Source organism: Petromyzon marinus, chromosome 29 (genome assembly GCF_048934315.1).
Source record: "Petromyzon marinus isolate PM22_M1 ecotype Great Lakes invasive population chromosome 29, UKy_Petmar_22M1.pri1.0, whole genome shotgun sequence".
Taxonomy (NCBI): domain Eukaryota; kingdom Metazoa; phylum Chordata; class Hyperoartia; order Petromyzontiformes; family Petromyzontidae; genus Petromyzon; species Petromyzon marinus.
In genome coordinates this window covers 13,132,110-13,156,797 of record NC_133695.1, presented here as the reverse complement: position 1 = coordinate 13,156,797, position 24,688 = coordinate 13,132,110, and the positions used below count along the sequence as shown (strand labels likewise).

Here is a 24,688-nt window from a genome sequence, read left to right as displayed (position 1 = left end):
AGAGCGCCGGGTCCCGGGGGTCAAGGAGAGTGCGAGGGGTGGGCGCCAGGGGGCGGTAGAACACAGCCACTCTCCTCCTCACTCTCCTCCTCCTCCTGACTCTCCTCATTCTTCACACTCACCAGACGCGATCACTCTCCTCACTCTCATGGGACGCGATCACTCTCCTCACTCTCACGGGACGCGATCACTCTCCTCACACTCATCACTCTCACGGGACACGACCACTCTCCTCACTCTCACGGGACGCGATCACTCTCATCACTCTCCTCACTCTCACGGGACGCGATCACTCTCCTCACTCTCACGGGACGCGATCACTCTCATCAATCTCCTCACTCTCATGGGACGCGATCACTCTCCTCACTCTCACGGGACGCGATCACTCTTATCACTCTCCTCACTCTCACGGGACGCGATCACTCTCCTCACTCTCACGGGACGCGATCACTCTTATCACTCTCCTCACTCTCATCACTCTCACGGGACGCGATCACTCTCATCACTCTCACGGGACGCGATCACTCTCATCACTCTCATCACTCTCACGGGACGCGATCACTCTCCTCACTCTCCTCACTCTCATGGGACGCGATCACTCTCATCACTCTCATCACTCTCACGGGACGCGATCACTCTCCTCACTCACACGGGACGCGACCACTCTCATCACTCTCCTCACTCTCACGGGACGCAATCACTCTCATCACTCTCCTCACTCTCCTCACTCTCACGGGACGCGATCACTCTCATCATTCTCACTCTCCTCACTCTCACGGGACGCGATCACTCTCCTCACTCTCCTCACTCTCACGGGACGCGATCACTCTCCTCACTCTCACGGGACGCGATCACTCTCATCACTCTCACGGGACGCGATCACTCTCCTCACTCTCCTCACTCTCACGGGACGCGATCACTCTCATCACTCTCCTCACTCTCATGGGACGCGATCACTCTCATCATTCTCCTCACTCTCACGGGACGCGACCACTCTCCTCACTCTCCTCACTCTCACGGGACGCGATCACTCTCATCACTCTCACGGGACGCGATCACTCTCCTCACTCTCCTCACTCTCACGGGACGCGATCACTCTCATCACTCTCCTCACTCTCCTGGGACGCGATCACTCTCATCATTCTCCTCACTCTCCTCACTCTCACGGGACGCGATCACTCTCCTCACTCTCACGGGACGCGATCACTCTCCTCACTCTCCTCACTCTCATGGGACGCGATCACTCTCATCACTCTCACGGGACGCGATCACTCTCCTCACTCTCATCACTCTCACGGGACGCGACCACTCTCATCACTCTCACGGGACGCGATCACTCTTATCACTCTCCTCACTCTCCTCACTCTCATGGGACGCGATCACTCTCATCACTCTCACGGGACGCGATCACTCTCCTCACTCTCCTCACTCTCATGGGACGCGATCACTCTCATCACTCTCATCACTCTCACGGGACGCGATCACTCTCCTCACTCTCACGGGACGCGATCACTCTCATCACTCTCCTCACTCTCACGGGACGCAATCACTCTCATCACTCTCCTCACTCTCCTCACTCTCACGGGACGCGATCACTCTCATCATTCTCACTCTCCTCACTCTCACGGGACGCGATCACTCTCATCACTCTCACGGGACGCGATCACTCTCCTCACTCTCCTCACTCTCACGGGACGCGATCACTCTCATCACTCTCCTCACTCTCCTGGGACGCGATCACTCTCATCATTCTCCTCACTCTCCTCACTCTCACGGGACGCGACCACTCTCCTCACTCTCCTCACTCTCACGGGACGCGACCACTCTCCTCACTCTCCTCACTCTCACGGGACGCGATCACTCTCCTCACTCTCACGGGACGCGACCACTCTCATCACTCTCCTCACTCTCCTCACTCTCATGGGACGCGATCACTCTCATCATTCTCCTCACTCTCCTCACTCTCACGGGACGCGATCACTCTCACGGGACGCGATCACTCTCCTCACTCTCCTCACTCTCACGGGACGCGACCACTCTTATCACTCTCCTCACTCTCACGGGACGCGACCACTCTCATCACTCTCATCACTCTCCTCACTCTCACGGGACGCGACCACTCTCATCACTCTCCTCACTCTCACGGGACGCGACCACTCTTATCACTCTCCTCACTCTCCTCACTCTCACGGGACGCGATCACTCTCCTCACTCTCACGGGACGCGACCACTCTCCTCACTCTCCTCACTCTCACGGGACGCGACCACTCTCATCACTCTCCTCACTCTCACGGGACGCGTTCGTTAAACAAGCCTAGCGGCGGTCTGAGGGCGACACTGCGTTCTGATGCATTCTGATGCGGTACCGTTCTCTTCCTCTGTGCCCCCTGTTCTGTTCCTGTTCTATTCCTCTGTGTCCCCTGTTCTGTTTCTCTGTACCCCCTGTAATGTTTCCGTTCTGCTGTAATGTGCACTGATGCCCACTTAATGGAGGGCGATATTGGCAAGTACAATAAAGATTGATGGATTGATTGATAATGATGAAGCTTGTGCCTGGCTCAGTGCAGGCACACACAATAAATACGTAGGTATCTACCTAAGTGTAATGTTCCACCATCGCCGACCCCAGTTTGGCCTGGACACCTGTGCACAAGAGCTTCATAGCTCATCAGGTTCTTCCCAGGTTCAATCAAACAGCTACAGTGAGGGAAAAAAGTATTTGATCCCCTGCTGATTTTGTACGTTTGCCCACTGACAAAGAAATTATCAGTCTATAATTTTAATGGTAGGTTTATTTGAACAAGTGAGAGACAGAATAACAACAACAAAATACAGAAAAACGCATGTCAAAAGTGTTATAAATTGATTTGCATTTTAATGAGGGAAATAAATATTTGACCCCCTCTCAATCAGAAAGATTTCTGGCTCCCAGGTGTCTTTAATACAGGTAAAGAGCTGAGATTAGGAGCACACTCTTAAAGGGAGTGCTCCTAATCTCAGCTTGTTACCTGTATAAAAGACACCTGTCCACAGAAGCAATCAATCAATCAGATTCCTAACTCTCCACCATTGCCAAGACCAAAGAGCTCTCTAAGGATATCAGGGACAAGATTGTAGACCTACACAAGGCTGGAATGGGCTACAAGACCATTGCCAAGCAGCTTGGTGAGAAGGTGACAACAGTTGGCGCGATTTTTCGCAAATGGAAGAAACACAAAAGAACTGTCAATCTCCCTCGGCCTGGGGCTCCATGCAATATCTCACCTCGTGGAGTTGCAATGATCATGAGAACGGTGAGGAATCAGCCCAGAACTACACGGGAGGATCTTGTCAATGATCTCAAGGCAGCTGGGAACATAGTAACCAATAAAACAATTGGTAACACACTACGCCATGAAGGACTGAAATCCTGCAGCGCCCGCAAGGTCCCCCTGCTCAAGAAAGCACATATACATGCCCGTCTGAAGTTTGCCAATGAACATCTGAATGATTCAGAGGACAACTGGGTGAAAGTGTTGTGGTCAGATGAGATCAAAATGGAGCTCTTTGGCATCAACTCAACTGGCCGTGTTTGGAGAAGGAATGCTGCCAATGACCCCAAGAACACCATCCCCACCGTCAAACATGGAGGTGGAAATATTATGCTTTGGGGGTGTTTTTCTGCTAAGGGGACAGGACAACTTCACCGCATCAAAGGGGCGATGGACGGGGCCATGTACCATCAAATCATGAGTGAGAACCTCCTTCCCTTAGCCAGGGCATTGAAAATGGGTCGTGGATGGGTATTCCAGCATGACAATGACCCCAAACACACGGCCAAGGCAACAAAGGAGTGGCTCAAGAAGAAGCACATTAAGGTCCTGGAGTGGCCTAGCCAGTCTCCAGACCTTAATCCCATAGTAAATCTGTGGAGGGAGCTGAAAGTTTGAGTTGCCAAACGTCAGCCTCAAAACCTTAATGACTTGGAGAAGATCTGCAAAGAGGAGTGGGACAAAATCCCTCCTGAGATGTGTGCAAACCTGGTGGCCAACTACAAGAAACGTCTGACCTCTGTGATTGCCAACAAGGGTTTTGCCACCAAGTACTAAGTCATGTTTTGCAGAGGGGTCAAATACTTATTTCCCTCATTAAAATGCAAATCAATTCATAAGATTTTGACATGCGTTTTTACGGATTTTGTTGTTGTTATTCTGTCTCTCACTGTTCAAATAAACCTATCATTAAAATAATAGACTGATCATTTCCTTGTCAGTGGGCAAACATACAAAATCAGCAGGGGATCCAATACTTTTTTTCCTCACTGTAATTTAAAACACACTTCTTTCTAAACAGCATCATCAGAAACAGCAGCAGCAACAATAATTTTAGTCGCCATTCTCACAGCACATTTACGATGCATGACTTTCTGCGCGTAGAATACAAACATTAACGAGATAAAAGGTTTCGAAACAGTGCGCAGAGGTCACCAACAAACCACAGCGCGCCTGCGGCGTTTCTTTGTTGTTTAACGCACGAGGCTCTTCCTGAAACGCCTATTCATTGAAGAGCTCTGCAAAGCTCAGGACTTCATTGATCTATTCAGTGGATCTGCGTGACGGTCGACCTGTTTGCTCACTGGACTCGAATGCCCCAGCATTTAAACCCTCACGCACACGACGAACTTTGCAAGAAGGAGCCCATGTTCACGTAACAGCCAGAGTTGTCCCTAGGGTACGGTACGGGCGAATCAGGGGTAACCGCCCGGGCCCCGTGCATGGGGGGGGGGGCGCGTTTCGAAGAAGTCAGTGTCAGATGTAACACTTCCAGTTTAGTTTGAAAGCTTCGGGGGGCCCACACAGTGGGGTTTGCCCCGGGCCCCGCCTGCCCCCCCCCCCCCAGTGCTGGATTAAGCTAGTGCGGGGCCTGTAGCATATGTTATAAAGGGGCACTAAATGGAAGAAAAAAACACATAAATATGAAAACACGCATTTTTTACTTCCATAGTAAAGTAATTGTATTTTTTCATTTGCTATACAGCCAGATAATACGACAAATCGCTAACCTTAAACACCCAGTCGTTCATAAAAGTTCAAGGCAGCATAGCACTATAGTAATAGAGCAAGTGCAGAATCACTGAATTGATAGCTTGAAAGCATTTAGCGCGGAGCCCTTGAAAGTGCGGGGCGGTAGCATTTGTAGGTACTCTTGATCCGTCACTGCCCCCCCCACCCCCCGCCTATGGATACAGCAATAGGGGCAGCATGCTTACCACACAACCCAGACACCACAGGGGACAAACGCCTATTCATTCAACTCAAGCAATAGTCATGTTTACAGTAACAGGCCGAGTTCACAAGCATGCGTAAATGCAGAACGCTGCTAAATTCACGTTGTCTTACCGCTTATAAAACAAATCACAAAATGGCACGAAACGTCAGCGAGCATGGTAATGGTGCCACGCGTACAGGCTTCAGAAAGAGCCGTAATCGATACGCACGGGGTACACCAGGGACGTGCGGTCAGGGGAGGCAGGGGAGGCAGAGCCTCACCTGTCATACTCCAAAAAAAATAGCTGTTACGAAAAGTAAAAAAAAAGAAACATCAAATCAAATAAATATTAAGATTTTTCCACTGATCTGTGTTATAAATGTCATTGCTGTACGATTCCAATCATTTTTATAGTCAAAATCGCCTAATTTGAGGAGCTCCGCTGCAAATACAGGAAGAGACGATGAGCTCAGCCTCCCCTCTGATTGCGCAACCCCTCAGGAACTGGATGGAGCGCGGGCAATAAGCGCGTGCCTGTTACTATCTCAGTATGTCACCAATGTAATGTTTGTAGACCCCTTCATTTCATGTCCTCGCCTCCCATACTCCAGGTAACTTATTTCACGTATGTGAATAAATATATCTAGGCTCGCTGGTCTCGTTATGAAACTGCAATGAAAAAGCACCAGGGGAGGCAGCTATTACATCTGCCTCACTGAGGGGGATGTGTCTAACACGCCCCCCTAAGTGAGGCCACGCCCCTCAGTGAGGCCACGCCCCCCTCAGTGTGTGACTCTGGCTCTGACACGAGGCAGTGCCTCCCCAGCCATTGACCTCATCGCACGCCACTGGGGTAAACAGGTAGAACCCCATTCGGGGAACCTTGGAGAGTTGCTGTTACAGAACTCCGCAATCAACCACAGCCATTCTTGAATTAATTTTGCTAAACAGGGCCACGACCACCTTTTTGGGAAAGCATTGCTCCAATCTCTGAAATCAGGGGCTTGTCTTTCAGAATAAAGCTACCTAGGTGCACCAACAATTAACTTCCATCAGTATCAGATGTCACAAACTTCTCTGCACACAAAAGTGATGTTTAAATACTGCACTCGCTACAAAACCTACTGAAACCGCTACAAGTGGCTGATGATTAACCATTCTGTGGGTCAGATGCTTATGTGCATCATACCCCCCTTCCACCCAACTATATAATCAAACTTGTCACGTGAACAAACATGCCGATGTATTACTGCTTCAGCACTCCGCTGCTGATGAAGAGCGATTCGCAGCAATTCAAGAAGCTCCGTGTTTCACTGGTAGCTTACATCCAGCATCAGGCGATTTCCACAATTTAAACAAAAAAAACATTGACGTTTTCGTTCGTATGACAACTTCATTTACTTGGCTGTATCGGGTGGAGGAGGGTGCATGGCACACATTGCCATTTGTTTTTACTCACGCGATCTGATCCAAAAAAATCGATTATTAATCATAACAGTTTTTTTTTTACATTATGCTTCACACATAAAAAACACAAATATTCTGATGTACATGCATTCATTCTGCTTCCTCCGGCCGGGAAGCGTTGTGCCAGATTGCTCGACTTACAATGTAAATAAAGGGTTTGAGTTTAAGTTTTTCGGGATGTCAATAGTGGTCACGAACAGTGGTTGTCACTGGGACAGATTGGAATCCACCAAAATAATGTGGAATGTCCACCACTGGCTCAAAGCTGCTCACCGAGGCAAGCACCATGAGAGACACTTTGGCTTTTGTCATGTTGCTTTAGTTTCCGAATCCAGTTTCAGTAGATGATTACAAAAAAAGTCAATTAGGTTTCGATCCTCAGCACAAGGGTCTCAGAGTCTTCAATCAAGGCAGATTAATTGCATGCTTCAGAGTAAATGATTAGTTTATCCTATACAGTATAGCCTTGCAACAAAAAAAAACATCTAATAGTTTCCCAATTAGTTTACGCGGAAATGGATCCAAACGGGATGTAATCAACCACATTGTGAACGTGCCGCATGGACTTAGCACCCGAGTCGTGTCGACGTTCCGATGCGGTCTATCTTCAACCCAAAACAACCGTTTCGCCCCTTTCTGGCCTCCCGACCTTTCTTGCGCGCTTTCCCGTCTTCCTGCAGCGCCCTGCGATTCACGAGGCCGATTTTCCTCGACGCTTGCCTCGACAAGGCGGTGCGATCCCAGCTCGCCTCGTGCTCCCGCCGTCGAAGCAATGCTCGCGACACCACCGCGTAGCCGCCCGGGCCGCCGAGCTGCCGGCGCGCTTTGCCGTTGGGCTCCTCGTGGCGTCGGCCCAACCGCCCGCCGCCGTTCATCCGCGACCCTTTGCGGGTTCGGCCGCGAAAGCGCCGTTGGTATTTCAGGAAATCCGAGATGAGCTGGGACCAGTGCAGTGTCGGGTCGTGGCTGGGGCCCTGGCGGCTCTCGCGGTCCGCGTGGAGCGGCCGCTCAGCGGAGCGCTGGCGCCCCCTGCCGCCACCTCCAAGCACCGGCACGCGCGAAGCCGCTGCCAACGGGCGAGCGTCGCTCGGAGACGTCGCTTTTTGATCCGGCGCCAAATTAGATTTGCCAGCATATTCCGTCTCGCCGTGAGCCCCGTGATCGTTTGCTATAATGGAGTGGTCGTATTCAGCTTTGTGTTTGGAGATTTTGAATTTTGTGTCTCTGTCTGCCACCTCGAATTCATTGCCTTTGGGTGACCGTTGAGATGTGGTCAATGCGTGAATGCCCCCGCTGTTTAATAACGCCCTCAGAGGTGTTCTATACGCAGAGGCTAAAGTGGTATCATTTACGCCTTTGTGAAGATTTGCTTTGGCAGAAACATTCGTAAATTTGGGAGGCATTCCAGATTTCACTGGTTTGGAGGTGAAATTGAATACAGTAGCTTGAGGAGGGGATGTTTTAGTACTCATTTTTATACCATCTCCATCTCTTCCTGCGGCCAATGTTGGAATTTGTGTTGCACGGTTCATTTTGTTCCTGAGTTCCACGGTGAAGACTGGAGCCTGTGTATCACTTGCAACCGTTCCTCGTTTAACCGCCGACCGCGAGATGTGTGCTTGTGTTTCGCTTGGACCGATTCCATCTTCACTTTTAGATCCATCGCCTTTGATTGAGGAGTTTATTTTGCCACGCAGTATCCTTGGAGGGATCACGAGATCCATCTGCTTCTGAAGAATCTTTTTTTGGGGGGACGGGGGTTAGAGGGGGGGGGATATGGAGGAAAGACAAGCGTAGAGTGACATGACGATGGAAAATACATGTACAAGCGATGTTAGTTTGTGTTTCCAATGCAACGGGGCTCAATTGTTGGCAAGGAGAGGTCATCACACTTCTGAGTGCCTGTAGGCCAGGTGGCCTGCGTTGTTTTGCATCCAGCGTGTTGTGCACGTAAAGGATATACACAGCACATGAACTAAACTGTAAACTATATTTGATTTATTTTAACCAAGTAAGGCTAAATTAGCTATTTAGCTATTTTTTAGAAGCGACCTGGCTACCACATGCTAGCACAACGAAGTGGCTTATCAAGTGGAAATTTGTATCTGTAGCCACATACACTAAACGCATGTTTCTAAACATTGGGCGTACATAATTTGACACCCATAAAAGCAACGTGCTGCAGTGTATTTATTTGATCATGAGTCATTTATGAGTTAGGGACCCGTGTGGTAGACTAAGGTTGGGTAGATGATGTTAGTTGCTTTGCTGGTCAAGCAAAGTTGATGTGCAGTGATTAGGTAATGGGACTCAACTATATCAAGAGTCATGATTCCCAGAATAAGACAAATTCTAACATCATTTAAATGTAACGCTCTCCCACGTGAATAATGGAGCCATTAATGTCACCGGCTCATTTGCAATCCGCTAAGCACGTCCCCTGCTCACCACAGTCCCACGGCCGCAGAAACAGCCTCATAAGAGGCGTGCTGTGGCTCTGACACTCACACATTCACAAAACTATGCTCAGATGTGTTTAAATATTTCCATTTTCCAACGGTGAACTCAGCGAATAAACTCGGGATGCCACCTGTCTCGGTTTGACCCGGAGAGTGCCAGAATCAGGACGATCGGCGTTCGTGTGGCAGGGATTGATTGGGCTCGGCGGATCTGCTACTTTGTATCATGTGAACATTTATTACAGTAGACCGCACAGTTTTAATAATATAATAGACCACGGCTGAGATATATCTCGGGTTTTTGTTTATCGTGGAATAGGTGGAAATCCCTACAATCAACTTATGGAACACTGAAGTTTACATACTCGTGGTAAGGAATGGACACCAGATAGTCACAAACGCATCGATGACTGCAGCAGCAAGCCTGCTGTTGAGGCTTAAGGACACTTACGCCAAAGGGTGGAGTGCTATTAATAGTCACATTTTTTAATTTAGTGTTGCTATTTAAAATCCCTCAAAGCAGCAGCTGTATACAAACGTGATTTAACTTTAGATCTATCCACCACCACCGCTGCTGACATTATGAGCCTGTGCGCACACATAGCGTCGTGTACACTACTGCTGCAACGCGCGACGATTTGATGCGACGCTCAGTGTACGGCACTCGCTCATACGGACGGGGGTGGGGGGGCGGGTATTTTATAGATGTTTAGAACTTCCACGCACTTGGGTGGGACTGCCAAGTCATAACCATCACCACATTATAACCAGAACCACATTTTAACTTCAAGCATATAACCACAACAGCCAGAATATAACCACAGTATAACCACAAGAGGCACATTATAACCACAACTAAAACCACAACATAACCACCACATTATAAACACAAAATCCACATAACTACAACAGCCACATTATAACCACAACCATTGAAACCATAACCACAGGATAACCACATCATAACCCCAACCACAGTATAAATAAATATAACCGATACTGCATTACAACCACAAACATAACGAGTTTCTAATAATCATCATCACCGTGATGACAACCACATAAGAACAACCTTACATTGCCGCAAGAGAGCACACACGCCGTCTAAATATCATCTCCCATGGTAGCCGATCACGGGGTCAGACGGCTCACTGTTGGATCACACTGCTCACCGCGGGGTCACGCGGCTCACTGCGGGGTCAAACGGCTCACAGCGTGGTCACACGACTTATTGCAGGGTCATACGGCTCATTGTGGGGTCACACGGCTCGCCTCGTGCTCTCAGCGTCCAGCGAGGTAGCGAGGTTGAGCCGCGCGATTTTTCTGACTATATCAGTGCCCCTTATTGATTACTGTATTTTGAAATGGTCCCAAAAAGAAAATGAAGTGGTAGCGAATCGAGTGAAAATGAGCAGACCAAAGGTGATGTCTCTCTTGGCGAGAAAGTTGAATTATCAGAACGACTCAGAAAGTTAGGAGTTTCTGCATCAGAATTAACCCTTGTCTTTATTTTCAGCTTTACTTTTAGGCATACATGTACAGTACACGTATACCTGTTAACTACATTCAATGTATGTAATTCTATGCATTTACTGTACGAGTTATATTAACACTATCGAAAATATTAATAATATTTACATTAAAAAATACTACCTGTTGAATGTGTTGGGTTGATGTAGGGTAACGTTAAACAAAAGGAGGGGTGAGTTGGTAGATGTCATATTGCGACAACCATGAACCAAACCCCCTAGTTTTCCCTTATTTTTATTTTATGGATTGCGGATTTTGCCGATTTGTGGCGACTTTCAAGAACGCAAACTGGTCCACGGTCAAAAAAGGGAGAGGAGTTAGCCGACGGTGGAGAGACGAGGCGAATCAGTGGGGGGCTGGGCTGGCAGCACGCAAGACTAAGAGAGCCCCCCCGATTGTTCACTCTGACCACAGCCATTCTGGGAAGTTGTGAGATTAGCAAAGGGTGAAGGGATTGGCCAGGCGAGACAGAGAATGTGGAAATGAAGACGGGTTAGGGATGGAGAAATAGGTGATGAGTATTATTGGTGGTGGAAGCGGGAACTTGGGCGGAGGGTTCTAGGAGATTCCAGAAGGCTCAGGGGGAGAGAGGAGAAATGCGTATGGGCATGTGACATTAGCACTGCGGCTCTGGTCGAGATAGTGGCAGGAGTAGACATGCGGCAGAATGAAGTGGAAAGGAGATTGTTGTGCGGTGTTTAGAGATCGTTGGTCAATAACGTACCTCTCAGGGAACCAACTTCTGAACCTGCTTTACTTAACTATAACCACATATAAAATAAAAAAAAAAATATATCACGACGTTTCGATCGCAACACAAGCGGTCATCCTCAGGCGGAAAAAAATATCCAGCAGTGGAACTGCTGAAACGAGAGAGCAGCTACAACAAGCGGCATCTCTTGAGAAAGGTGAGCGAGTCGATCAGGTGAGCCTTCTTGTCTCGCAGTCTGTTAAAAGATCTAACAGATGTGTGGAAACCCTCTCCGTAGAGGCGGTTCAATCTTGATTTGAAGCTTTCGTGACTGCAGGAATCCATACTCTTTGGTTATTTCGGTGAAGTCACGTAGGTAGAAAAATTAAATAAAAAATAATATATCACGACGTTTCGATCGCAAAACAAGCGGTCGTCATCAGGCGGAACTAATCCAGTAGTGGAACTGCTGAACCAGCCAGAGAGCTGTTACAACAAGCGCGGCATCTCTTTGTCTACCTACGTGACTTTACCGAAAGAACCAAAGAGTATAACCACATAGCCACAACAATAAGCGCATTCTAACCAAAACCCATAACCCTATTATCACCACCACCATTAGCAACAACCACGGCTTGTGCGATGGAAGTTGGCGCGTTAAATGCATTTCCCTGGACGGTATCAACTGAGCCAGAGGTGGGGTGAGGCGGGGTTGAATGTGAGCGTTGCCAAATGAATGTAAGTCCACTCGAGGTGCTCTTTGGACAAGGGCTTTATTGAACAATCTAAAACGCAAAGACCCCCGAGTAGCCTCAACAGATTGTGTTGCAAGTGCTGTTAACGAAGGCCGGAACGGTCCACGAGGGGGTGGTGTGGCCAGCACCACGCCCGACCGCATTTGTCTCCCTAGTGGTCGATGTTTACACACCGCACCGGGTACTCATTTGAGGCTGAGTATACCTAGGGGAGGCCCAGTACCAGTTCAGATAATCGTCACCGGTGATGACCATGATCAGGAATCAAACCCGTTCTCGCTGGGTTCGTAGCGCAGTGCGCTTGCCGCTACGCCACCACTCCAGCCCTCACACTACAGCACATTCACATGAAGCCACCTCTCTCCAAGAACCCCGAGCACGCCTCACACCCCACTTATATATACTCTATCTTTGTGCAACCTTCCAGTAGCTGTTTTAGTATTGCCTTCAATTGTGAACAATAACCGTATCGGACATGAGTACATCACGGCAGCTCAAAGACTCAGTCCTTACAAGGCGTGTGGTGAAGTTAGGAGATGTCCATGTGTGTGCTCGGTATTTGAAGGTCTGAAGACCAGAATCGGTGATTTCGCCGACAATGTGTTCAGTGAGGCCGTTCTGTATCCGGACAGCAGAGTGAAGAAGGGAGCTTCTGTCCAGGGAGCATGTTCTGGAAACTGGGCGGGGCGGGGGGGCCGTTGCCAGAACAACCAATCCGCTGCTTTCCAATTGTCTTCGAGTGCCATTTAATACATTACTTAAACTTTTTAAAACTAAACAATGTTTAGTTTTAAAAAGTAAACAACGTGTTAAATCTTGACTTAAAGCTTTCGTGACTGCAGGAATTCATATTCTTTGGGTCTTTCGGTAAAGTCACGTAGATATAATAATAAAAATAATAACAATATCACGACGTTTCAATCGCAACACAAGCTATCGTCATCAGGTGAAAAAATATAGCGGGAGAGCTGCTGAGGCAGGAAAAATATATGATATCACGACGGATCGAAACGTCGTGATATTGTTATTATTTTTATTATTTTTTCTATATACGTGGCTTTACCGACTGACCCAAAGAATATAAACAATGTGTTGTTATTTTAACAGTTAAGGCCCCCACTGAGATATTTTAGCTCTTTTTCAGAAGCGACCTGGCTATCAAAAATAATAGCTAAACGAAGTGGCATATCATGTGGATATGTATAGCAGCCAAATAGTCTTCAACACATGTTTCTAAATGTAGAGGGAAAAACTGGAGGACCTGGAGAAAAATCCACGCGACTGCAGGGATGGAGACACGGAAACTCAATATATAAGCATCAGGGTCGGGATCGAACCCACGCGCTGTTGCATACCAGGCGAGGTAGTTAATATCTCGCCACCGCTGTGCCTAAATGCCCTTACATCACCCAACTTGTCCTTAAACGACCCTTACATCACTCCCCTTCCTTGATAGTGAATTTCTCCATATCCAGGAGAGCTACATTCAGCTTGTGAAAGTCCGTGGTCGCACGGACTCTGACAAAACCTCTGTTGATCTTGGAGAAGGAACAGGATGAAGTGAACCCGATGGGCGAGCAGATGGGTGTGCAGCAGATGGCACCTTGGCACCCGGAAGGGTCGATGACGTCGAAGATGCAGGTGATGACGGACGAAGAGTGTCTGGGTTATGAATATTTGCTTTAGAAGAGAAGGATCAACGTACCAATGGCGAATCCTCCCATTGAGGCGCAGCGCTATGGAAACAAACTGGGACACAAATTGTTGGTAAAAAGACACGAAGCCAAGAAATCTATGCACATCGGATACTGACGTGGTACGGGCCATTCCCTAATGCTCGCTGTCTTTGTGGGGTCCGTAGCGACACCCGCCGCACTGGTAATGTGGCCCAAGTGCCACAGCGAAGACTGAAACAAATGACATTGCAAGGGATTGAGCTTCAGCCTAGCTTCCTGTGCTGGGTTTTGTCAGGTTTGTTATATGGTGCAGACGCCTGGACATTGCTTGGAGCTGATTTGGATCGGCTGCAGTCCTTTCACACGTGATGCTAAAGACGTCTTCTTGGTATCTGATGGTTAGACGTCATCAGAAATGTCACCACTGCATCTGCGACCGGTGTCCTAGCGATCGATGGAGCTCAGTTCGAGGGAGACGGCTGTCACTCTGTTGGCGCCGTCGCCCCGTCTTGACGCGCAAGCTCCAGCAGCAAATAGCGCACTTCGGTTGGCGGTCGACGTTCGAAGTGGACAGCGATCCTCAAAGGAATGGCGGCACCCCATCCCCATAGTCCCCCTCCACCCCACTCGAGATGCCTGTGTACGGAAGCGAGAGCGGTTCATGCAAATGCTGCTGCAAGAGGTCACACGTTTGGCGCAAACGGTCCTTCGCTGCCTATGCGGGATGGATTAATTAGCTTCCTGATCCCTAGATAACACTTGGCACAACCAGTGTAAGAGCTCCTCGAACCGGAGAAGTTAACGCAAGCTCCATCAGTTTAAGGGACGTTGCTGGAGCTGTCTCGGCAAACAATTGAAATGGTACAGTCCCTTCCAGTGTCCTTGCACCCGTTTTGGGCAAGGGGAGTATGCGTTGGTCCAATGTTACCTTTAGCCAATGGAAGTCCACACAAAAGTGCTGGTGGCCTCCCATATAGGTTGGTGGACAGGATAATTAATGGCTATCCTGCGCACCACCCGATGCACGTGATTCTTTTCGGTGGAGCTCAACAACTGCTCCAAGTTTTTTTTGCCGAATGAGGGCCACATTGCTTGTGTCGATGTTGGTGATCCATGAGTGAAGTACACAGGCGTCCCAACTGAAAATATCTCCAAAATTGCATAACAATGTCCGGAGCTGTATTATTTCGACCTCTTGACAGCTCGGGGTTGTCTAAGCTGATGGTATCCATCCATGAGTCATTGCTGGAAGCTACGGGACTTCTCACTGTGGCTCGTCTATTTCCTATTTCTGCATCTTACTAACCAGTCTAGTCCAAAATGATCACACTCATGATGGTTTTTTAACAGTAAAACTCTTTAAAAATAATAATGAACAACGTGAACAGCCACAGAGGACGGCCACACTCCCACTCGCATCATGGCTCCACCTCACTGTCCAAAGACGGCGGGAAGAAAACGGCTCTGCCCCTTTTAACACGACAATGCTTTTAAGTTTTCTACACATGGGCCAGTATACTTCCAGCCGAGACAGTGGAGGCTGCCTCTGCATTGGTTGTTACGCAAATAATATTTCTGCACCCACCAGGGAATGGAGGTTAGCCACCCCCAGCACCGGAGAAGCTGGGATGAGGGGATCCAAGCGAGCGGGTGACTAGAGGAGTCCGATAACGCGAGGGGAGTCCTCAGACTTGGCTCATCCGACTACTCCATCTCGTTTGTCTCCTCCTCCCCATCTTTCCTGATTTCTATGGGCTCTTTCTGGTGAGGGTTTACATCATGTACTGGAAGACATCCCACAGCTGCCATCATATGAAAGGGAGTCCACATAGGGACATATTTGGGTAAGGGCTTTATTTTTTGTTAAATCCCTCACACTTCAACACATTCGCACTTGATAAGGTAATTCAAGCTTTCGTGATTGCATAAAATTGCTCATTGGTTTTTTCGGTAAAGCCACGTATGTAGAAATATAATAAAATTACATTAAAACAAAACAATCACGACGTTTCGATCACAACACAAGCGATCTTCATCAGGTGTCAAGAACAAATCATGGAAAGAACAAATCATGGAGGTAAATACAACAAAAAAGATGAGAGACGAGAATTTAACAAACCTAAAAAACATTATGTGAAGCACAACCAATCAGGCCAACAACACAGTTAGACACTTCCTGGCGGACCACGAATTTCAGAAGTGCTACATTTCGTGTTCAACTTCTGGATTTCAAAAAACCAGCATAGACAGAGTGAACATACGAGGTACATGGTCAAGCGATCTTCTGGTGAAGATCGCTTGTGTTGTGATCGAAACGTCGTGATTGTTTTGTTTTGATGTAATTTTATTGTATTTCTACATACGTGACTTTACCGAAACAAAGCAATGAGTAATTTTATGCAGTCACGAAAGCTTTAATTACCTTATCAACAAACTTCTACGGGGAAGTTACCGTTGCATTTCTGTCCTAAATGTGCACCCCAAACCTGTCCCCCCCCCCCCCCCGCTTCTGTGTATATGCAAGATGTGCTGTTTTTGAGCTGCCGCAAGATGAGCTGCCACTCTCTTTCTGGCCCCTCCCCCCCCCAACCTTATTTCCTATTTAAGCTGCTGTTCATCCCTCTCTCTCTCTCCTTGCCTCTCTGTCCGTCTTTCCTACTGACCATGTACCTCGTATTTTCACTTTGTCTATGCTGGTTTTTTGCAATCCAGAAGTTGAACACGAAATTTAACACTCTTCTGAAATTCGTGGTCCGCCAGGAAGTGTCTAACTGTGTTGTTGGCCTGATTGGTTGTGCTTCACATAATGTTTTTTAGGTTTGTTAAATTCTCGTCTCTCATCTTTTTTGTTGTATTTACCTCTATGATTTGTTCTTTCCATGATATTGTTCTTGACACCTGATGAAGATCGCTTGTGTTGTGATCGAAACGTCGTTATTGTTTTGTTTTAATGTAATTTTATTGTATTTCTACATACGTGACTTTACCGAAAAAACCAATGAGTACATTCGCACTTGTAAGAAGCCATCTGTCCAAGAACTCCCGAGCACACGTCACACTCCCATTCTAGATCATCTGACCTAGATCTTTCTGGAACCTTGGAGCACGTTCCTCCCTCTCCTCCTTCCAACCAACTAATCCCCTGACTTTCTCTTGCTTAACTGTCTCCCAGCTACCTTTCATTAATTATTTAGTTATAGTGTGCCTATATCAGTGTTCTTCACTAATTTTCAGATGGGGGCCACTTTCGCCGATAAAACATCATCAGTGTGAGGGCTGCCACGCATATGAAACCATTGGGGTTTGACAGCAGCACGATGATGATGGGGGGAGTTTTCTCCATTTGTGTATTGTCGGTGGACCGCACGTCAGGGGCCGCACTAAAGGCCACCAGGGGCCGCCAGTGGCCCGCGGGCCTTGCAATGAAGATCACTGGCCTTCATGCCCATACACCACTCCAACATGTCCTTACACGATCTTTATAAATGTTGTGTTTGTTTCAGCACCCAGCCACGAGTACTGTAAGCCAGCCATGCGCACTGTTCCCCAGCCAGGCGCACTGTTATCCAGCCATGCGCGCTGTTCTCCAGCCACGTGCACTGTTCAACAGCCATGCGCTTTTTTCAGCCATGCACGCTGTTACCCAGCAAAGCGCACTTTTACTTAGCCATGCATTCTGTTCACCAGCCAGGAGCGCTATTATCCAGCAACGCATGCTGTTACCCAGCCAGGAGCGCTGTTCCCCAGCCTCAAGCGCTGTTATCCAGCAATGCAAGCTGTTACCCAACCAGGAGCGCTGTTCCCCGCCACTCCTGCTGTTACCCAGCGACGCACACGCTTACTTAGTCATGAGGGCTGGTATCCAGCCACCCTCGCTGTTACCCGGCCATGCGCACTGTTACCCAACCACGCGCGCTCTTCTCCAGCCACGTGCGCTATTCACCAGACATGCAATGTTCCCCAGCCAAGCGTGCTGTTCCCCAGCCACGCGCACTGTTCCCCAACAACGTGTGCTCTTCCCCAGCAACGAGCGATGTTACTCAGCCACGCGTGCTGTTCCCCAGCCACGCGCCATTACCCAGCCACACGCGCTATTCCCCAGCCAAGCACGCTGTACTCCAGCCAGGTGGGCTGGTCACCAGCCATGTGCTGTTCCCCAGCCACACGTACTGTTCTCCAGCCACGTGATGTTACCCAACCACGCACACTATTCACGAGCAAGACGCGCTATTCCTCAGCTATGCGCTGTTAACCAGTCACGAGCGCTGTTCCCCAGCTATACACGGTGTTCCCCAGCCACAATCGCTGTTATCCAGCAATGCACGCTGTTACCCAGCCAGGCGTGCTATTCCCCAGCCATGCGCTGTTACCCAGCCACACTTGCTGTTCCACAGCCACGTGCTGTTACGCTGCCACGCACGTTGTTCCCCAGCCAGGCGCGCTGTTTCCCAGCCAGGCGCACTATTCCCCAGCCATGCGCACTTTTCTTCAGCTACGCACACTGTTCCCCAGCCATGCACACTGTTACCCGGCAAAGCACGCTGTTCCCCAGCCACGTGCGCTATTATCCATCCATGCATGCTGTTACCCAGCCATGCACGCTGTTCTCCAGCCACGTGCAATGTTCAACAGCCATGTGCTTTTCCCCAGCCATGCACGCTGTTACCCAGCCAAGAGCGCTTTAACTTAGCCAAGAGCGCTGTTATCCAGCAATGCACGCTGTTATCCAGCCAAGAGCGCTGTTATCCAGCAATGCACGCTGTTATCCAGCCAGGAGCGCTGTTACCCAGCCAGGTGCGCTGCTCTCCAGCCACGTGCTGTTACCCAGCCATGCACGCTGTTATTTAGCAATGAGCGCTTTTACTCTGTAACACGCGATGTTCCCCAGCTAAGCACGCTGTTCCCCAGCCTAGTGCACTGTTTTCCAGCAAGGTGGGTTGTTCAACAGCCATGTGCTGTTCCCCAGCCACACGAACTGTTCCCCAGACATACTCTTTGGTTCTATTCGGTAAAGTCACGTAGGTACGTACCTACGTGACTTTACCGAATAGAACCAACGAGTGTGGATCCTTGCAGTCACGAAAGCCTCAAATCTAGAATTGTTCCCCAGCCACATGCTATTACGTACAGTGAGGGAAAAAAGTATTTGATCCCCTGCTGATTTTGTACGTTTGCCCAGTGACAAAGAAATTATCAGTCTATAATTTTAATGGTAGGTTTATTTGAACAGTGAGAGACAGAATAACGACAACAACAATCCAGAAAAACGCATGTCAAAAATGTTATAAATTGATTTGCATTTTAATGAGGGAAATAAGTATTTGACCCCTCTGCAAAACATGACTTAGTACTTGGTGGCAAAACCCTTGTTGGCAATCACAGAGGTCAGACGTTTCTTGTAGTTGGCCACCAGGTTTGCACACATCTCAGGAGGGATTTTGTCCCACTCCTCTTTGCAGATCTTCTCCAAGTCATTAAGGTTTCGAGGCTGATGTTTGGCAACTCGAACCTTCAGTTCCCTCCACATATTTTCTATGGGATTAAGGTCTGGAGACTGGCTAGGCCACTCCAGGACTTTAATGTGCTTCTTCTTGAGCCACTCCTTTGTTGCCTTGGCCGTGTGTTTTTGGTCATTGTCATGCTGGAATACCCATCCACGACCCATTTTCAATGCCCTGGCTGAGGGAAGGAGGTTCTCACCCAAGATTTGACGGTACATGGCCCGTCCATCGTCCCTTTGATGCGGTGAAGTTGTCCTGTCCCCTTAGCAGAAAAACACCCCCAAAGCATAATATTTCCACCTCCATGTTTGACGGTGGGGATGGTGTTCTTGGGGTCATAGGCAGCATTCCTCCTCCTCCTCCAAACACGGCGAGTTGAGTTGATGCCAAAGAGCTCCATTTTGGTCTCATTTGACCACAACACTTTCACCCAGTTGTCCTCTGAATCATTCAGATGTTCATTGGCAAACTTCAGACGGACATGTTTATGTGCTTTCTTGAGCAGGGGGACCTTGCTGGCGCTGCAGGATTTCAGTCCTTCACGGCGTAGTGTGTTACCAATTGTTTTCTTGGTGACTATGGTCCCAGCTGCCTTGAAATCATTGACAAGATCCTCCCGTGTAGTTCTGGGCTGATTACTCACCGTTCTCATGATCATTGCAACTCCACGAGGTGAGATCTTGCATGGAGCCCCAGGCCGAGGGAGATTGACAGTTCTTTTGTGTTTCTTCCATTTGCGAATAATCGCACCAACTGTTGTCACCTTCTCACCAAGCTGCTTGGCAATGGTCTTGTAGCCCATTCCAGCCTTGTGTAGGTCTACAATCCTGTCCCTGACATCCTTGGAGAGCTCTTTGGTCTTGGCCATGGTGGAGAGTTTGGAATCTGATTGACTGATTGCTTCTGTGGACAGGTGTCTTTTATACAGGTAACGAGCTGAGATTAGGAGCACACTCTTAAAGGGAGTGCTCCTAATCTCAGCTTGTTACCTGTATAAAAGACACCTGGGAGCCAGAAATCTTTCTGATTGAGAGGGGGTCAAATACATATTTCCCTCATTAAAATGTAAATCAATTTATAACATTTTTGACATGCGTTTTTCCGTATTTTTTTGTTATTCTGTCTCTCACTGTTCAAATAAACCTACCATTAAAATTATAGACTGATAATTTCTTTGTCAGTGGGAAAACGTACAAAATCAGCAGGGGGTCAAATACTTTTTCCCTCACTGTAGACACGCACGCTATTCACCAGCCAGAGGCGCTATTCCCCAGATACGTGCTGTTCCCCAGCCACGTGCTGTTACCCAGCCATGCACGCTGTTCCCCAGCCAGGCACGCTGTTCCCCAGCCACGAGCGCTGTTGCCCAGCCAAGCACGCTGTTCCCCAGCCAGCCACGCTATTACCCAGCCACGAGTGCTGTTAGACAGACACGCACGCTGTTCCCCAGTCACGAGTGTTGTTCCCCAGCCATGCGCTGTTACCCAGCCACATGCGCTGTTCCCTAGCCAGGCGTGCTATTCCCCAGCCACGCGCTGTCATCCAGAAATGCATGCTGTTCCTCCGCAAGAAGCGCTGTTGCTCAGCCCCGTGTGCTATTCCACAGCCACGTGCGCTGTTACCCAGCCACGCGCACTGTTCTTCAGCTATGCACGCTGTTCCCTAGCCACGTGCGCTGTTACCCATCCACGCATGCTGTTACCCAGCCACGCACGCTCTTTCCCAGCCAGGCACGCTCTATCACAGCCAGGCACGCTGTTCTCAAGCCAACAGGGCTGTTACCCAGCCATGCACGCTCTTACCCAGTCACTAGTGCTGTTACTCAGCTGCTCGTGCTATTCCCCAGCCACGTGCTGTTACCCAGCCACGCATGCTATTCACCAGCCAGACGCGCTATTCCCTAGCTACGTGCTGTTACACAGCAATGCACACTTCCTCAGTATCGCACGCTATTCCCTTGCCACGCATTCTGTTACCCAACCACGCGTGCTGTTACCCATCAATGTGCGCTGTACTTCAGCCACTTGCGCTGTTCATCAGCCGCGCGATGTTCCCCAGCCACGAGTGCTGTTACCCAGCCATGCACGCTCTTACCCAGCTAGGAGTGCTGTTATACAGCCACGCACGCTGTTCCTCCACCAGGAGCCCTGTTGCTCAGCCACGCGTGCGGTTCCACAGCCACGCGCTGTCCCCCAGCCACACACTGTTATCCAGAAATGCACGCTGTTCCGCAGCTCGGCGAGCTATTACCCAGCCACGCGCTGTTATCCAGCCATGCACACTGTTCACCAGCCAGGAGCGCTGTTTCTCAGCCATGAGCACTGTTGACATCCACGAGCGCTGTTACCAAACCACACACTCTGTTCCTCAGCCATGCACGCTGTTCCCAAGATTAAAACGACCTGCCCCAGACACGAGCGCTGTTAACTAGACACACGCGCTGTTTCCCAGATATGTGCACTGTTCCCCAGCCATGAGCTCTGTTCCCTTCCAGGCCAACGAAGTGGCTTATGACTACATGGAAATTTATAGCAGCCAAATACTCTAAACGCGTGTTTCTAAATGTGGAGGGAAAAACTGGAGAAAAATCCACGCGACCACGGGGAGAACATACAAACTCCAAATATACAGCAGGCGTCAAGGGTCGGGATCGAACTCACGACCCTGTATGCCAGGCGAGGTAGTTAACATCTCGCAATGGTGGCGCTCGTCCGTGTAGTGCAGTAGTTCCCAACCATTGTGGGCCTGAGGACCACTGTCAATCACTAAAAAAAATTCCGTCTGAAAATGTTCCGTGGACCACTTCCCACGGCCTGTGATGAATATATATATTGCCTCATGTCCCATTTGTCTCCCAGACACGTGAAAAACGCTTCTATCTTAAGTTCCCACCGTCACATCAACCGCTTCGTGACGATAAGATGCGCCCCTATTGTCTGGAACAAACCTTCACTGCTGTAACTTCTCCTTCTCCGTCTGTTTTGATTTATTTAAATGCATTCTCTTCTGGGATATTATTTTAAATTTCCATAAATCATGACTCATTTGTATATCGTGTTACTGGATTTGTTATTTCACTCACAGGCTTAAGACTTATTTATATAATTTAGCCTTATAAATGTATTCTGGCTTCCTACGATGATGATCTCACAGTTTGATTAAATTTTCACTCTTGTTTCGTATCTTTGTTGTTATTATTTTATGCGTCAGTTTAACACGTAGGCTTTCGCGACTAAAATCATCCATAATACAGGTTTTTTGAGTTAGATCAAGTAAATATATAAATGTGTTGTTAAACCCGACACCACCCGACACAGCCAATTAGTGAGGTTTGTCATGTAAACATAACATGCCAATTCGTTACTAGTGTAGTGTCGTCTCTCTTCTTCTTTCTCCCTCGAGGCTTGTGTGTGTGCGCGTGGCGTGCGGCACCCTTTCTCTTTTATTAGTTCACACCACAAACTCCGGCCTCCTCTCTCTCGACCACGCTGCCATATGGCCCGGCCCAGACACGACCCTGTCTGCATTGCACCGACGGCATCGACCGAGACAGCCAACTACTGTCCTGCCACGCAATGATCGGACGAAGGCGACGACGAGACGAGTTCACTCCCAGAACCGGCAGCCCAGAGCTCTCGCTCTCCGCTGCTTTTATTCCCCTCGGCGCGGTCTGGCTCCGCCCTGACCACGCCTCCCTTCTCAAACCAACTAGAGGGTTCCAGGGGCCTCCCTTTGAGGTCTACCGTGACCTTTGCCCCAGCTCCTCCGCCCTGCTGGCACCCACACCGTCTATATGCTCAATGGCGTGTGCGCTAAGTTTCCACTGCAGTTGCTGATGTACAGCAGTCGGCGCTGTGTCACTACACTAGTACAGCACACCGGTGTGTTGGAGAGCCAAGCCACAACATTTACAATCTGATTCTGACGTTTTGCCAGTAATCACAATCGATTTTAACGACACGTGTTACATCTGACGCATCAATCTGTATCTCAAACGATATCAAATCAAATCGTCTTGGAATGCACATATATCATGAATACATATGTTGTTAAAACATTATAATTGAAGCTTGTCATGCCGATTGAAGCATTTTACTATACAGGGTATAAAGAAAACACTCAACCATGCAATCAACAACAATCAACAGCGCATATTAAATGCAGACTTATCTTACTCTCAGCACGAATGTAATGTGAACTTCTTTCACACTGTAACAATCGGGAGGTACCTCAACTTTAGAACGCGCACCAGAGCTTCAGTGACTGGGCGCGTCCTCATGCCTGTCATCAGTGCCCCTACCTTATTATTACACACCAATTCAGACATCATTGGTCAGCCCGTCCCTTATAAATATCAACGTTCATCCTACAAAGTCCCATCACAAGGGAGAAACACAAACAAATAGACATTGTTTTGCCCGGATTGAAACGGCTGTACACCGTATGGACCTGCAAACGCAATTCCCCTGTACAAGAACACGTGGGTAGTAAACCGCGTGGGTTGACAGCCGTGCGTCCTTGTTGAATCGTTCCACGGCCATATTCTCTCATTCCAGGCTACAATGTTTTACTTTTCAGACACTCGCGCATTTGCGACCGCTGGTGGCGACCAGCAGCAGCAGGACTCACCTGGTGCGGAATTGGGAGTTCAGACGCCGCCTCATTCAGCATCGCTCCCACCAACAACATTAAGAGGCACAAGTGCAGCCCCATAGCTGCGAATGGTGGCAAACCCAGCGACGACCACTCGCTTTATACACACGCACACATGCGTGTGCGTGTGTGCGTGGGGGGGGGGGTCACTGTGGGGGTGCTGGAAGCGTGTGTGGATGGGGGGTGCTGTGTGAGATGTGGGGAGTGTGTGTGCGTGTGCATAGGAGTTGGTCAAACAACAAAGACAAAGATCCCCCGTATAGTCTGGAACTGACTGTTGGGACAATTGCTGTTAGCGAGCACCTATGAAGGGCCTGCATGGCATACGAGGGGGTGGGTGACCAGAACCACGCGCGGCCGCCTTTGTCTCCCCAGTTGCGATGAGCGTTGAGCGGGAATCGAACTCGGGTGGCTGGATTCAAAATTCAGCACACTAACCCCAACACTGCCGCTCCACGGTAGGCACACACGACATAGACAAATTTCCCCCGTATAGCCTTAACAGAGTGTCGGGGCAAGTGCTGTTAGCGAGCACTTATGAAGGACCGGAACGGCACACGAGGGGGTGATTGGCCAGCACTACGCCTGGCCGTCTTTGTCTCCCCTGTGGCGATGTTTACGACACTAGGGTGTTAACGAGGACACTTTCACATCATATTACACCCGTTTTGGCCTCCATGCACTGGCTTCCAACTTCACATCGAATAGT

At 48.9% G+C, this 24,688-nt stretch overlaps 1 long non-coding RNA gene across 1 annotated transcript; it reads right to left on the bottom strand.

Moving 5' to 3' along the window:
• Positions 1-3,821: 3,821 nt before the first annotated feature.
• On the bottom strand, positions 3,822-24,065 carry LOC116947124 (uncharacterized). The gene is made up of 2 exons (XR_012945650.1): positions 23,956-24,065; positions 3,822-8,453 (listed from the first exon to the last, which is right to left on the bottom strand). It is a non-coding gene; the product is annotated as an uncharacterized LOC116947124 (long non-coding RNA).
• Between the last annotated feature and the right edge of the window lie 623 nt (positions 24,066-24,688).